The sequence below is a fragment of the Lissotriton vulgaris genome, chromosome 8 (assembly GCF_964263255.1).
Source record: "Lissotriton vulgaris chromosome 8, aLisVul1.2, whole genome shotgun sequence".
NCBI lineage: Eukaryota > Metazoa > Chordata > Amphibia > Caudata > Salamandridae > Lissotriton > Lissotriton vulgaris.
Genome location: NC_141696.1, coordinates 1,319,755,619 through 1,319,769,761, shown reverse-complemented (window position 1 = coordinate 1,319,769,761; position 14,143 = coordinate 1,319,755,619).

The window sequence follows — 14,143 nt, the reverse complement described above, 5'->3', positions numbered from 1 at the left end:
CAGAAAGAAAGAAAGGAGACAGAGGTCCACTGGACCACCAGGGATGAGGCGCAGGGAAACCTGCGGGTGGAGGAGGGCCTCGATCACCAACACTGAAGAGTGCAGGGGCAGGGGCACCTCACTTAATGGTGGAGCTGCGAGGGTGGGAGAGCAATTTCACTGACAATGAGTCAGTGGTCTTGCTGGCCTGTCCCCGCAGTGGCCGCCATTAAGTAGGGGTCGGGCAGGGCTGGACAGCTGGGAGGCGGGGAGGGGAGCTGGATTGGGCCGGTCGTGCTGGGGGGGGAGGGGCCAAGGGGGCAGCAGCGGCGGGGAAAGGTAAAGGGAGGAAAGAAGGGATAAAGAAAAAAGGGAAAATAAGCAGAAATAAGGCACAAAAGAGCAGAGATGCAGAAAAGAGCAGAAAGGTGAAAGATAGAAAGGGTAAAAAAACGAGTGAAAACGAGTGAAGGAGCAGAGGGAGAGAAAGGGAAAATGGGCAGAAATAAGGCACAAAAGAGCAGAGGTGCAGCAAGGTGAAAAATAGAAAGGGAAAAAAACGAGTGAAAACGAGTGAAGGAGCAGAGGGAGAGAAAGGGAGAATGTGCAGAAATAAGGCGCAAAAGAGCAGAGGTGCAGAAAGGTGAAAGATAGAAAGGGGAGAAAAACGAGTGAAGGAGCAGAAAGAAAGAAAGGAGACAGAGGTCCACTGGACCACCAGGGATGAGGCGCAGGGAAACCTGCGGGTGGAGGAGGGCCTCGATCACCAACACTGAAGAGTGCAGGGGCAGGGGCACCTCACTTAATGGTGGAGCTGCGAGGGTGGGAGAACAATTTCACTGACAATGAGTCAGTGGTCTTGCTGGCCTGTCCCCGCAGTGGCCGCCATTAAGTAGGGGTCGGGGAGGGCTGGACAGCTGGGAGGCGGGGAGGGGGGCTGGATTGGGCCGGTCGTGCTGGGGGGGGAGGGGCCGCGGGGGCAGCAGAAGCGGGGAAAGGTAAAGGGAGGAAAGAAGGGATAAAGAAAAAAGGGAAAATAAGCAGAAATAAGGCACAAAAGAGCAGAGATGCAGAAAAGAGCAGAAAGGTTAAAGATAGAAAGGGGAAAAAAACGAGTGAAAACGAGTGAAGGAGCAGAGGGAGAGAAAGGGAGAATGGGCAGAAATAAGGCGCAAAAGAGCAGAGGTTCAGAAAGGTGAAAGATAGAAAGGGGAGAAAAACGAGTGAGGGAGCAGAAAGAAAGAAAGGAGACAGAGGTCCACTGGACCACCAGGGATGAGGTGCAGGGAAACCTGCGGGAGGAGGAGGGCCTCGATCACCAAAACTGAAGAGTGCAGGGGCAGGGGCACCTCACTTAATGGTGGACCTGCGAGGGTGGGAAAGCAATTTCACTGACAATGAGTCAGTGGTCTTGCTGGCCTGTCCCCGCAGTGGCCGCCATTAAGTAGGGGTCGGGGAGGGCTGGACAGCTGGGAGGCGGGGAGGGGGGCTGGATTGGGCCGGTCGTGCTGGGGGGGGAGGGGCCGCGGGGGCAGCAGCGGCGGGGAAAGGTAAAGGGAAGAAGAAGGGATAAAGAAAAAAGGGAAAATAAGCAGAAATAAGGCACAAAAGAGCAGAGATGCAGAAAAGAGCAGAAAGGTGAAAGATAGAAAGGGTAAAAAAACGAGTGAAAACGAGTGAAGGAGCAGAGGGAGAGAAAGGGAAAATGGGCAGTAATAAGGCACAAAAGAGCAGAGGTGCAGAAAGGTGAAAGATAGAAAGGGGAAAAAAACGAGTGAAAACGAGTGAAGGAGCAGAGGGAGAGAAAGGGAGAATGGGCAGAAATAAGGCGCAAAAGAGCAGAGGTGCAGAAAGGTGAAAGATAGAAAGGGGAGAAAAACGAGTGAAGGAGCAGAAAGAAAGAAAGGAGACACAGGTCTACTTTACCACCAGGGATGAGGCGCAGGGAAACCTGCGGGTGGAGGAGGGCCTCGATCACCAACACTGAAGAGTGCAGGGGCAGGGGCACCTCACTTACTGGTGGAGCTGCGAGGGTGGGAGAGCAATTTCACTGACAATGAGTCAGTGGTCTTGCTGGCCTGTCCCCGCAGTGGCCGCCATTAAGTAGGGGTCGGGGAGGGCTGGACAGCTGGGAGGCGGGGAGGGGAGCTGGATTGGGCCGGTCGTGCTGGGGGTGGAGGGGCCGTGGGGGCAGCAGCGGCGGGGAAAGGTAAATGGAGTAAAGAAGGGATAAAGAAAAAAGGGAAAATAAGCAGAAATAAGGCACAAAAGAGCAGAGATGCAGAAAAGAGCGGGAAAGGTGAAAGATAGAAAGGGTAAAAAAACGAGTGAAAACGAGTGAAGGAGCAGAGGAAGAGAAAGGGAAAATGGGCAGAAATAAGGCACAAAAGAGCAGAGGTGCAGAAAGGTGAAAGATAGAAAGGGGGAAAAAACGAGTGAAAACGAGTGAAGGAGCAGAGGGAGAGAAAGGGAGAATGGGCAGAAATAAGGCGCAAAAGAGCAGAGGTGCAGAAAGGTGAAAGATAGAAAGGGGAGAAAAACGAGTGAAGGAGCAGAAAGAAAGAAAGGAGACAGAGGTCCACTGGACCACCAGGGATGAGGCGCAGGGAAACCTGCGGGTGGAGGAGGGCCTCGATCACCAACACTGAAGAGTGCAGGGGCAGGGGCACCTCACTTAATGGTGGAGCTGCGAGGGTGGGAAAGCAATTTCACTGACAATGAGTCAGTGGTCTTGCTGGCCTGTCCCTGCAGTGGCCGCCATTAAGTAGGGGTTGGGGAGGGCTGGACAGCTGGGAGGCGGGGAGGGGAGCTGGATTGGGCCGGTCGTGCTGGGGGGGAGGGGACGCGGGGGCAGCAGCGGCGGGGAAAGGTAAAGGGAGGAAAGAAGGGATAAAGAAAAAAGGGAAAATAAGCAGAAATAAGGCACAAAAGAGCAGAGATGCAGAAAAGAGCAAAAAGGTGAAAGATAGAAAGGGTAAAAAACGAGTGAAAACGAGTGAAGGAGCAGAGGGAGAGAAAGGGGAAATGGGCAGAAATAAGGCACAAAAGAGCAGAGGTGCAGAAAGGTGAAAGATAGAAAGGGGAAAAAAACGAGTGAAAACGAGTGAAGGAGCAGAGGGAGAGAAAGGGAAAATGGGCAGAAATAAGGCACAAAAGAGCAGAGGTGCAGAAAGGTGAAAGATAGAAAGGGGAGAAAAACGAGTGAAAGAGCAGAAAGAAAGAAAGGAGACAGAGGTCCACTGGACCACCAGGGATGAGGCGCAGGGAAACCTGCGGGTGGAGGAGGGCCTCGATCACCAACACTGAAGAGTGCAGGGGCAGGGGCACCTCACTTACTGATGGAGCTGCGGGGGTGGGAGAGCAATTTCACTGACAATGAGTCAGTGGTCTTGCTGGCCTGTCCCCGCAGTGGCCGCCATTAAGTAGGGGTCGGGGAGGGCTGGACAGCTGGGAGGCGGGGAGGGGAGCTAGATTGGGCCGGTCGTGCTGGGGGGGGGGCCGCGGGGGCAGCAGCGGCGGGGAAAGGTAAAGAGAGGAAAGAAGGGATAAAGAAAAAAGGGAAAATAAGCAGAAATAAGGCACAAAAGAGCAGAGATGCAGAAAAGAGCAGAAAGGTGAAAGATAGAAAGGGTAAAAAAACGAGTGAAAACGAGTGAAGGAGCAGAGGGAGAGAAAGGGAAAATGGGCAGAAATAAGGCACAAAAGAGCAGAGGTGCAGAAAGGTGAAAGGTAGAAAGGGGAAAAAAACGAGTGAAAACGAGTGAAGGAGCAGAGGGAGAGAAAGGGAGAATGGGCAGAAATAAGGCGCAAAAGAGCAGAGGTGCAGAAAGGTGAAAGATAGAAAGGGGAGAAAAACGAGTGAAGGAGCAGAAAGAAAGAAAGGAGACAGAGGTCCACTGGACCACCAGGGATGAGGCGCAGGGAAACCTGCGGGTGGAGGAGGGCCTCGATCACCAACACTGAAGAGTGCAGGGGCAGGGGCACCTCACTTAATGGTGGAGCTGCGAGGGTGGGATAGCAATTTCACTGACAATGAGTCAGTGGTCTTGCTGGCCTGTCCCCGCAGTGGCCGCCATTAAGTAGGGGTTGGGGAGGGCTGGACAGCTGGGAGGCGGGGAGGGGAGCTGGATTGGGCCTGTCGTGCTGGGGGGGGAGGGGCCGCGGGGGCAGCAGCGGCGGGGAAAGGTAAAGGGAGGAAAGAAGGGATAAAGAAAAAAGGGAAAAGAAGCAGAAATAAGGCACAAAAGAGCAGAGATGCAGAAAAGAGCAGAAAGGTGAAAGATAGAAAGGGTAAAAAAACGAGTGAAAACGAGTGAAGGAGCAGAGGGAGAGAAAGGGAAAACGGGCAGAAATAAGGCACAAAGGAGCAGAGGTGCAGAAAGGTGAAAGATAGAAAGGCAAAAAAAACGAGTGAAAACGAGTGAAGGAGCAGAGGGAGAGAAAGGGAGAATGGGCAGAAATAAGGGGCAAAAGAGCAGAGGTGCAGAAAGGTGAAAGATAGAAAGGGGAGAAAAACGAGTGAAGGAGCAGAAAGAAAGAAAGGAGACAGAGGTCCACTGGACAACCAGGGATGAGGCGCAGGGAAACCTGCGGGTAGAGGAGGGCCTCGATCACCAACACTGAAGAGTGCAGGGGCAGGGGCACTTCACTTAATGGTGGAGCTGCGAGGGTGGGAGAGCAATTTCACTGACAATGAGTCAGTGGTCTTGCTGGCCTGTCCCCGCAGTGGCCGCCATTAAGTAGGGGTCGGGGAGGGCTGGACAGCTGGGAGGCGGGGAGGGGAGCTGGATTGGACCGGTCGTGCTGGGGGGGGAGGGGCCGCGGGGGCAACAGCGGTGGGGAAAGGTAAAGGGAGGAAAGAAGGGATAAAGAAAAAAGGGAAAATAAGCAGAAATAAGGCACAAAAGAGCAGAGTTGCAGAAAAGAGCAGAAAGGTGAAAGATAGAAAGGGTAAAAAAAACGAGTGAAAACGAGTGAAGGAGCAGAGGGAGAGAAAGGGAAAATGGGCAGAAATAAGGCACAAAAGAGCAGAGGTGCAGAAAGGTGAAAGATAGAAAGGGGAAAAAAACGAGTGAAAACGAGTGAAGGAGCAGAGGGAGAGAAAGGGAGAATGGGCAGAAATAAGGCGCAAAAGAGCAGAGGTGCAGAAAGGTGAAAGATAGAAAGGGGAGAAAAACGAGTGAAGGAGCAGAAAGAAAGAAAGGAGACAGAGGTCCACTGGACCACTAGGGATGAGGCGCAGGGAAACCTGCGGGTGGAGGAGGGCCTCGATCACCAACACTGAAGAGTGCAGGGGCAGGGGCACCTCACTTAATGGTGGAGCTGCGAGGGTGGGAGAGCAATTTCACTGACAATGAGTCAGTGGTCTTGCTGGCCTGTCCCCGCAGTGGCCGCCATTAAGTAGGGGTCGGGGAGGGCTGGACAGCTGGGAGGCGGGGAGGGGAGCTGGATTGGGCCGGTTGTGCTGGGGGGGAGGGGCCGCGGTGGCAACAGCGGCAGGGAAAGGTAAAGGGAGGAAAGAAGGGATAAAGAAAAAAGGGAAAATAAGCAGAAATAAGGCACAAAAGAGCAGAGGTGCAGAAAGGTGAAAGATAGAAAGGGGAAAAAAACGAGTGAAAACGAGTGAAGGAGCAGAGGGAGAGAAAGGGAGAATGGGCAGAAATAAGGCGCAAAAGAGCAGAGGTGCAGAAAGGTGAAAGATAGAAAGGGGAGAAAAACGAGTGAAGGAGCAGAAAGAAAGAAAGGAGACAGAGGTCCACTGGACCACCAGGGATGAGGCGCAGGGAAACCTGCGGGTGGAGGAGGGCCTCGATCACCAACACTGAAGAGTGCAGGGGCAGGGGCACCTCACTTAATGGTGGAGCTGCGAGGGTGGGAGAGCAATTTCACTGACAATGAGTCAGTGGTCTTGCTGGCCTGTCCCCGCAGTGGCCGCCATTAAGTAGGGGTCGGGGAGGGCTGGACAGCTGGGAGGCGGGGAGGGGAGCTGGATTGGGCCGGTCGTGCTGGGGGGAGGGGCCGCGGGGGCAGCAGCGGCGGGGAAAGGTAAAGGGAGGAAAGAAGGGATAAAGAAAAAAGGGAAAATAAGCAGAAATAAGGCACAAAAGAGCAGAGATGCAGAAAAGAGCAGAAAGGTGAAAGATAGAAATGTAAAAAAACGAGTGAAAACGAGTGAAGGAGCAGAGGGAGAGAAAGGGAAAATAGGCAGAAATAAGGCACAAAAGAGCAGAGGTGCAGAAAGGTGAAAGATAGAAAGGGGAAAAAAACGAGTGAAAATGAGTGAAGGAGCAGAGGGAGAGAAAGGGAGAATTGGCAGAAATAAGGCGAAAAAGAGCAGAGGTGCAGAAAGGTGAAAGATAGAAAGGGGAGAAAAACGAGTGAAGGAGCAGAAAGAATGAAAGGAGACAGAGGTCCACTGGACCACCTGAGATGAGGCGCAGGGAAACCTGCGGGTGGAGGAGGGCCTCGATCACAAACACTGAAGAGTGCAGGGGCACCTCACTTAATGGTGGAGCTGCGAGGGTGGGAGAGCAATTTCACTGACAATGAGTCAGTGGTCTTGCTGGCCTGTCCCCGCAGTGGCCGCCATTGAGTTAGGGTCGGGGAGGGCTGGACAGCTGGGAGGCGGGGAGGGGAGCTGGATTGGGCCGGTTGTGCTGGGGGGGAGGGGCCGCGGTGGCAGCAGCGGCGGGGAAAGGTAAAGGGAGGAAAGAAGGGATAAAGAAAAAAGGGAAAATAAGCAGAAATAAGGCACAAAAGAGCAGAGATGCAGAAAAGAGCAGAAAGGTGAAAGATAGAAAGGGTAAAAAAACGAGTGAAAACGAGTGAAGGAGCAGAGGGAGAGAAAGGGAAAATGGGCACAAATAAGGCACAAAAGAGCAGAGGTGCAGAAAGGTAAAAGATAGAAAGGGGGAAAAAACGAGTGAAAACGAGTGAAGGAGCAGAGGGAGAGAAAGGGAGAATGGGCAGAAATAAGGCGCAAAAGAGCAGAGGTGCAGAAAGGTGAAAGATAGAAAGGGGAGAAAAACGAGTGAAGGAGCAGAAAGAAAGAAAGGAGACAGAGGTCCACTGGACCACCAGGGATGAGGCGCAGGGAAACCTGCGGGTGGAGGAGGGCCTCGATCACCAACACTGAAGAGTGCAGGGGCAGGGGCACCTCACTTAATGGTGGAGCTGCGAGGGTGGGAGAGCAATTTCACTGACAATGAGTCAGTGGTCTTGCTGGCCTGTCCCCGCAGTGGCCGCCATTAAGTAGGGGTCGGGGAGGGCTGGACAGCTGGGAGGCGGGGAGGGGAGCTGGATTGGGCCGGTCGTGCTGGGGGGGGAGGGGCCGCGGGGGCAGCAGCGGCGGGGAAAGGTGAAGGGAAGAAAGAAGGGATAAAGAAAAAAGGTAAAATAAGCAGAAATAAGGCACAAAAGAGCAGAGATGCAGAAAAGAGCAGAAAGGTGAAAGATAGAAAGGGTAAAAAAACGAGTGAAAACGAGTGAAGGAGCAGAGGGAGAGAAAGGGAAAATGGGCAGAAATAAGGCACAAAAGAGCAGAGGTGCAGAAAGGTGAAAGATAGAAAGGGGAAAAAAATGAGTGAAAACGAGTGAAGGAGCAGAGGGAGAGAAAGGGAGAATGGGCAGAAATAAGGCGCAAAAGAGCAGAGGTGCAGAAAGGTGAAAGATAGAAAGGGGAGAAAAACGAGTAAAGGAGCAGAAAGAAAGAAAGGAGACAGAGGTCCACTGGACCACCAGGGATGAGGCGCAGGGAAACCTGCGGGTGGAGGAGGGCCTCGATCACCAACACTGAAGAGTGCAGGGGAAGGGGCACCTCACTTAATGGTGGAGCTGCGAGGGTGGGAAAGCAATTTCACTGACAATGAGTCAGTGGTCTTGCTGGCCTGTCCCCGCAGTGGCCGCCATTAAGTAGGGGTCGGGGAGGGCTGGACAGCTGGGAGGCGGGGAGGGGAGCTGGATTGGGCCGGTCGTGCTGGGGGGGGAGGGGCCGCGGGGGCGGCAGCGGCGGGGAAAGGTAAAGGGAGGAAAGAAGGGATAAAGAAAAAAGGGAAAATAAGCAGAATAAGGCACAAAAGAGCAGAGATGCAGAAAAGAGCAGAAAGGTGAAAGATAGAAAGGGTAAAAAAACGAGTGAAAACGAGTGAAGGAGCAGAGGGAGAGAAAGGGAAAATGGACAGAAATAAGGCACAAAAGAGCAGAGGTGCAGAAAGGTGAAAGATAGAAAGGGGAAAAAAACGAGTGAAAACGAGTGAAGGAGCAGAGGGAGAGAAAGGGAGAATGGGCAGAAATAAGGCGCAAAAGAGCAGAGGTGCAGAAAGGTGAAAGATAGAAAGGGGAGAAAAACGAGTGAAGGAGCAGAAAGAAAGAAGGGAGACATAGGTCCACTGGACCACCAGGGATGAGGCGCAGGGAAACCTGCGGGTGGAGGAGGGCCTCGATCACCAACACTGAAGAGTGCAGGGGCAGGGGCACCTCACTTAATGGTGGAGCTGCGAGGGTGGGAGAGCAATTTCACTGACAATGAGTCAGTGGTCTTGCTGGCCTGTCCCCGCAGTGGCCGCCATTAAGTAGGGGTCGGGGAGGGCTGGACAGCTGGGAGGCGGGGAGGGGAGCTGGATTGGGCCGGTCGTGCTGGGGGGGGAGGGGCCGCGGGGGCAGCAGCGGCGGGGAAAGGTAAAGGGAGGAAAGAAGGGATAAAGAAAAAAGGGAAAATAAGCAGAAATAAGGCACAAAAGAGCAGAGATGCAGAAAAGAGCAGAAAGGTGAAAGATAGAAAGGGTAAAAAAACGAGTGAAAACGAGTGAAGGAGCAGAGGGAGAGAAAGGGGAAATGGGCAGACATAAGGCACAAAAGAGCAGAGGTGCAGAAAGGTGAAAGATAGAAAGGGGAAAAAACGAGTGAAAACGAGTGAAGGAGCAGAGGGAGAGAAAGGGAGAATGGGCAGAAATAATGCGCAAAAGAGCAGAGGTGCAGAAAGGTGAAAGATAGAAAGGGGAGAAAAACGAGTGAAGGAGCAGAAAGAAAGAAAGGAGACAGAGGTCCACTGGACCACCAGGGATGAGGTGCAGGGAAACCTGCGGGTGGAGGAGGGCCTCGATCACCAACACTGAAGAGTGCAGGGGCAGGGGCACCTCACTTAATGGTGGAGCTGCGAGGGTGGGAGAGCAATTTCACTGACAATGAGTCAGTGGTCTTGCTGGCCTGTCCCCGCAGTGGCCGCCATTAAATAGGGGTCGGGGAGGGCTGGACAGCTGGGAGGCGGGGAGGGGAGCTGGATTGGGCCGGTCGTGCTGGGGGGGAGGGGCCGCGGGGGCAGCAGCGGCGGGGAAAGGTAAAGGGAGGAAAGAAGGGATAAAGAAAAAAGGGAAAATAAGCAGAAATAAGGCACAAAAGAGCAGAGATGCAGAAAAGAGCAGAAAGGTGAAAGATAGAAAGGGTAAAAAACGAGTGAAAACGAGTGAAGGAGCAGAGGGAGTGAAAGGGAAAATTGGCAGAAATAAGGCACAAAAGAGCAGAGGTGCAGAAAGGTGAAAGATAGAAAGGGGAAAAACGAGTGAAAACAAGTGAAGGAGCAGAGGGAGAGAAAGGGAGAATGGGCAGAAATAAGGCGCAAAAGAGCAGAGGTGCAGAAAGGTGAAAGATAGAAAGGGGAGAAAAACGAGTGAAGGAGCAGAAAGAAAGAAAGGAGACAGAGGTCCACTGGACCACTAGGGATGAGGCGCAGGGAAACCTGCGGGTGGAGGAGGGCCTCGATCACCAACACTGAAGAGTGCAGGGGCAGGGGCACCTCACTTAATGGTGGAGCTGCGAGGGTGGGAGAGCAATTTCACTGACAATGAGTCAGTGGTCTTGCTGGCCTGTCCCCGCAGTGGCCGCCATTAAGTAGGGGTCGGGGAGGGCTGGACAGCTGGGAGGCGGGGAGGGGAGCTGGATTGGGCCGGTTGTGCTGGGGGGGAGGGGCCGCGGTGGCAACAGCGGCAGGGAAAGGTAAAGGGAGGAAAGAAGGGATAAAGAAAAAAGGGAAAATAAGCAGAAATAAGGCACAAAAGAGCAGAGGTGCAGAAAGGTGAAAGATAGAAAGGGGAAAAAAACGAGTGAAAACGAGTGAAGGAGCAGAGGGAGAGAAAGGGAGAATGGGCAGAAATAAGGCGCAAAAGAGCAGAGGTGCAGAAAGGTGAAAGATAGAAAGGGGAGAAAAACGAGTGAAGGAGCAGAAAGAAAGAAAGGAGACAGAGGTCCACTGGACCACCAGGGATGAGGCGCAGGGAAACCTGCGGGTGGAGGAGGGCCTCGATCACCAACACTGAAGAGTGCAGGGGCAGGGGCACCTCACTTAATGGTGGAGCTGCGAGGGTGGGAGAGCAATTTCACTGACAATGAGTCAGTGGTCTTGCTGGCCTGTCCCCGCAGTGGCCGCCATTAAGTAGGGGTCGGGGAGGGCTGGACAGCTGGGAGGCGGGGAGGGGAGCTGGATTGGGCCGGTCGTGCTGGGGGGAGGGGCCGCGGGGGCAGCAGCGGCGGGGAAAGGTAAAGGGAGGAAAGAAGGGATAAAGAAAAAAGGGAAAATAAGCAGAAATAAGGCACAAAAGAGCAGAGATGCAGAAAAGAGCAGAAAGGTGAAAGATAGAAATGTAAAAAAACGAGTGAAAACGAGTGAAGGAGCAGAGGGAGAGAAAGGGAAAATAGGCAGAAATAAGGCACAAAAGAGCAGAGGTGCAGAAAGGTGAAAGATAGAAAGGGGAAAAAAACGAGTGAAAATGAGTGAAGGAGCAGAGGGAGAGAAAGGGAGAATTGGCAGAAATAAGGCGCAAAAGAGCAGAGGTGCAGAAAGGTGAAAGATAGAAAGGGGAGAAAAACGAGTGAAGGAGCAGAAAGAATGAAAGGAGACAGAGGTCCACTGGACCACCTGAGATGAGGCGCAGGGAAACCTGCGGGTGGAGGAGGGCCTCGATCACAAACACTGAAGAGTGCAGGGGCACCTCACTTAATGGTGGAGCTGCGAGGGTGGGAGAGCAATTTCACTGACAATGAGTCAGTGGTCTTGCTGGCCTGTCCCCGCAGTGGCCGCCATTGAGTTAGGGTCGGGGAGGGCTGGACAGCTGGGAGGCGGGGAGGGGAGCTGGATTGGGCCGGTTGTGCTGGGGGGGAGGGGCCGCGGTGGCAGCAGCGGCGGGGAAAGGTAAAGGGAGGAAAGAAGGGATAAAGAAAAAAGGGAAAATAAGCAGAAATAAGGCACAAAAGAGCAGAGATGCAGAAAAGAGCAGAAAGGTGAAAGATAGAAAGGGTAAAAAAACGAGTGAAAACGAGTGAAGGAGCAGAGGGAGAGAAAGGGAAAATGGGCAGAAATAAGGCACAAAAGAGCAGAGGTGCAGAAAGGTAAAAGATAGAAAGGGGGAAAAAACGAGTGAAAACGAGTGAAGGAGCAGAGGGAGAGAAAGGGAGAATGGGCAGAAATAAGGCGCAAAAGAGCAGAGGTGCAGAAAGGTGAAAGATAGAAAGGGGAGAAAAACGAGTGAAGGAGCAGAAAGAAAGAAAGGAGACAGAGGTCCACTGGACCACCAGGGATGAGGCGCAGGGAAACCTGCGGGTGGAGGAGGGCCTCGATCACCAACACTGAAGAGTGCAGGGGCAGGGGCACCTCACTTAATGGTGGAGCTGCGAGGGTGGGAGAGCAATTTCACTGACAATGAGTCAGTGGTCTTGCTGGCCTGTCCCCGCAGTGGCCGCCATTAAGTAGGGGTCGGGGAGGGCTGGACAGCTGGGAGGCGGGGAGGGGAGCTGGATTGGGCCGGTCGTGCTGGGGGGGGAGGGGCCGCGGGGGCAGCAGCGGCGGGGAAAGGTGAAGGGAAGAAAGAAGGGATAAAGAAAAAAGGTAAAATAAGCAGAAATAAGGCACAAAAGAGCAGAGATGCAGAAAAGAGCAGAAAGGTGAAAGATAGAAAGGGTAAAAAAACGAGTGAAAACGAGTGAAGGAGCAGAGGGAGAGAAAGGGAAAATGGGCAGAAATAAGGCACAAAAGAGCAGAGGTGCAGAAAGGTGAAAGATAGAAAGGGGAAAAAAATGAGTGAAAACGAGTGAAGGAGCAGAGGGAGAGAAAGGGAGAATGGGCAGAAATAAGGCGCAAAAGAGCAGAGGTGCAGAAAGGTGAAAGATAGAAAGGGGAGAAAAACGAGTAAAGGAGCAGAAAGAAAGAAAGGAGACAGAGGTCCACTGGACCACCAGGGATGAGGCGCAGGGAAACCTGCGGGTGGAGGAGGGCCTCGATCACCAACACTGAAGAGTGCAGGGGAAGGGGCACCTCACTTAATGGTGGAGCTGCGAGGGTGGGAAAGCAATTTCACTGACAATGAGTCAGTGGTCTTGCTGGCCTGTCCCCGCAGTGGCCGCCATTAAGTAGGGGTCGGGGAGGGCTGGACAGCTGGGAGGCGGGGAGGGGAGCTGGATTGGGCCGGTCGTGCTGGGGGGGGAGGGGCCGCGGGGGCGGCAGCGGCGGGGAAAGGTAAAGGGAGGAAAGAAGGGATAAAGAAAAAAGGGAAAATAAGCAGAATAAGGCACAAAAGAGCAGAGATGCAGAAAAGAGCAGAAAGGTGAAAGATAGAAAGGGTAAAAAAACGAGTGAAAACGAGTGAAGGAGCAGAGGGAGAGAAAGGGAAAATGGACAGAAATAAGGCACAAAAGAGCAGAGGTGCAGAAAGGTGAAAGATAGAAAGGGGAAAAAAACGAGTGAAAACGAGTGAAGGAGCAGAGGGAGAGAAAGGGAGAATGGGCAGAAATAAGGCGCAAAAGAGCAGAGGTGCAGAAAGGTGAAAGATAGAAAGGGGAGAAAAACGAGTGAAGGAGCAGAAAGAAAGAAGGGAGACATAGGTCCACTGGACCACCAGGGATGAGGCGCAGGGAAACCTGCGGGTGGAGGAGGGCCTCGATCACCAACACTGAAGAGTGCAGGGGCAGGGGCACCTCACTTAATGGTGGAGCTGCGAGGGTGGGAGAGCAATTTCACTGACAATGAGTCAGTGGTCTTGCTGGCCTGTCCCCGCAGTGGCCGCCATTAAGTAGGGGTCGGGGAGGGCTGGACAGCTGGGAGGCGGGGAGGGGAGCTGGATTGGGCCGGTCGTGCTGGGGGGGGAGGGGCCGCGGGGGCAGCAGCGGCGGGGAAAGGTAAAGGGAGGAAAGAAGGGATAAAGAAAAAAGGGAAAATAAGCAGAAATAAGGCACAAAAGAGCAGAGATGCAGAAAAGAGCAGAAAGGTGAAAGATAGAAAGGGTAAAAAAACGAGTGAAAACGAGTGAAGGAGCAGAGGGAGAGAAAGGGGAAATGGGCAGACATAAGGCACAAAAGAGCAGAGGTGCAGAAAGGTGAAAGATAGAAAGGGGAAAAAACGAGTGAAAACGAGTGAAGGAGCAGAGGGAGAGAAAGGGAGAATGGGCAGAAATAATGCGCAAAAGAGCAGAGGTGCAGAAAGGTGAAAGATAGAAAGGGGAGAAAAACGAGTGAAGGAGCAGAAAGAAAGAAAGGAGACAGAGGTCCACTGGACCACCAGGGATGAGGTGCAGGGAAACCTGCGGGTGGAGGAGGGCCTCGATCACCAACACTGAAGAGTGCAGGGGCAGGGGCACCTCACTTAATGGTGGAGCTGCGAGGGTGGGAGAGCAATTTCACTGACAATGAGTCAGTGGTCTTGCTGGCCTGTCCCCGCAGTGGCCGCCATTAAATAGGGGTCGGGGAGGGCTGGACAGCTGGGAGGCGGGGAGGGGAGCTGGATTGGGCCGGTCGTGCTGGGGGGGAGGGGCCGCGGGGGCAGCAGCGGCGGGGAAAGGTAAAGGGAGGAAAGAAGGGATAAAGAAAAAAGGGAAAATAAGCAGAAATAAGGCACAAAAGAGCAGAGATGCAGAAAAGAGCAGAAAGGTGAAAGATAGAAAGGGTAAAAAACGAGTGAAAACGAGTGAAGGAGCAGAGGGAGTGAAAGGGAAAATTGGCAGAAATAAGGCACAAAAGAGCAGAGGTGCAGAAAGGTGAAAGATAGAAAGGGGAAAAACGAGTGAAAACAAGTGAAGGAGCAGAGGGAGAGAAAGGGAGAATGGGCAGAAATAAGGCGCAAAAGAGCAGAGGTGCAGAAAGGTGAAAGATAGAAAGGGGAGAAAAACGAGTGAAGGAGCAGAAA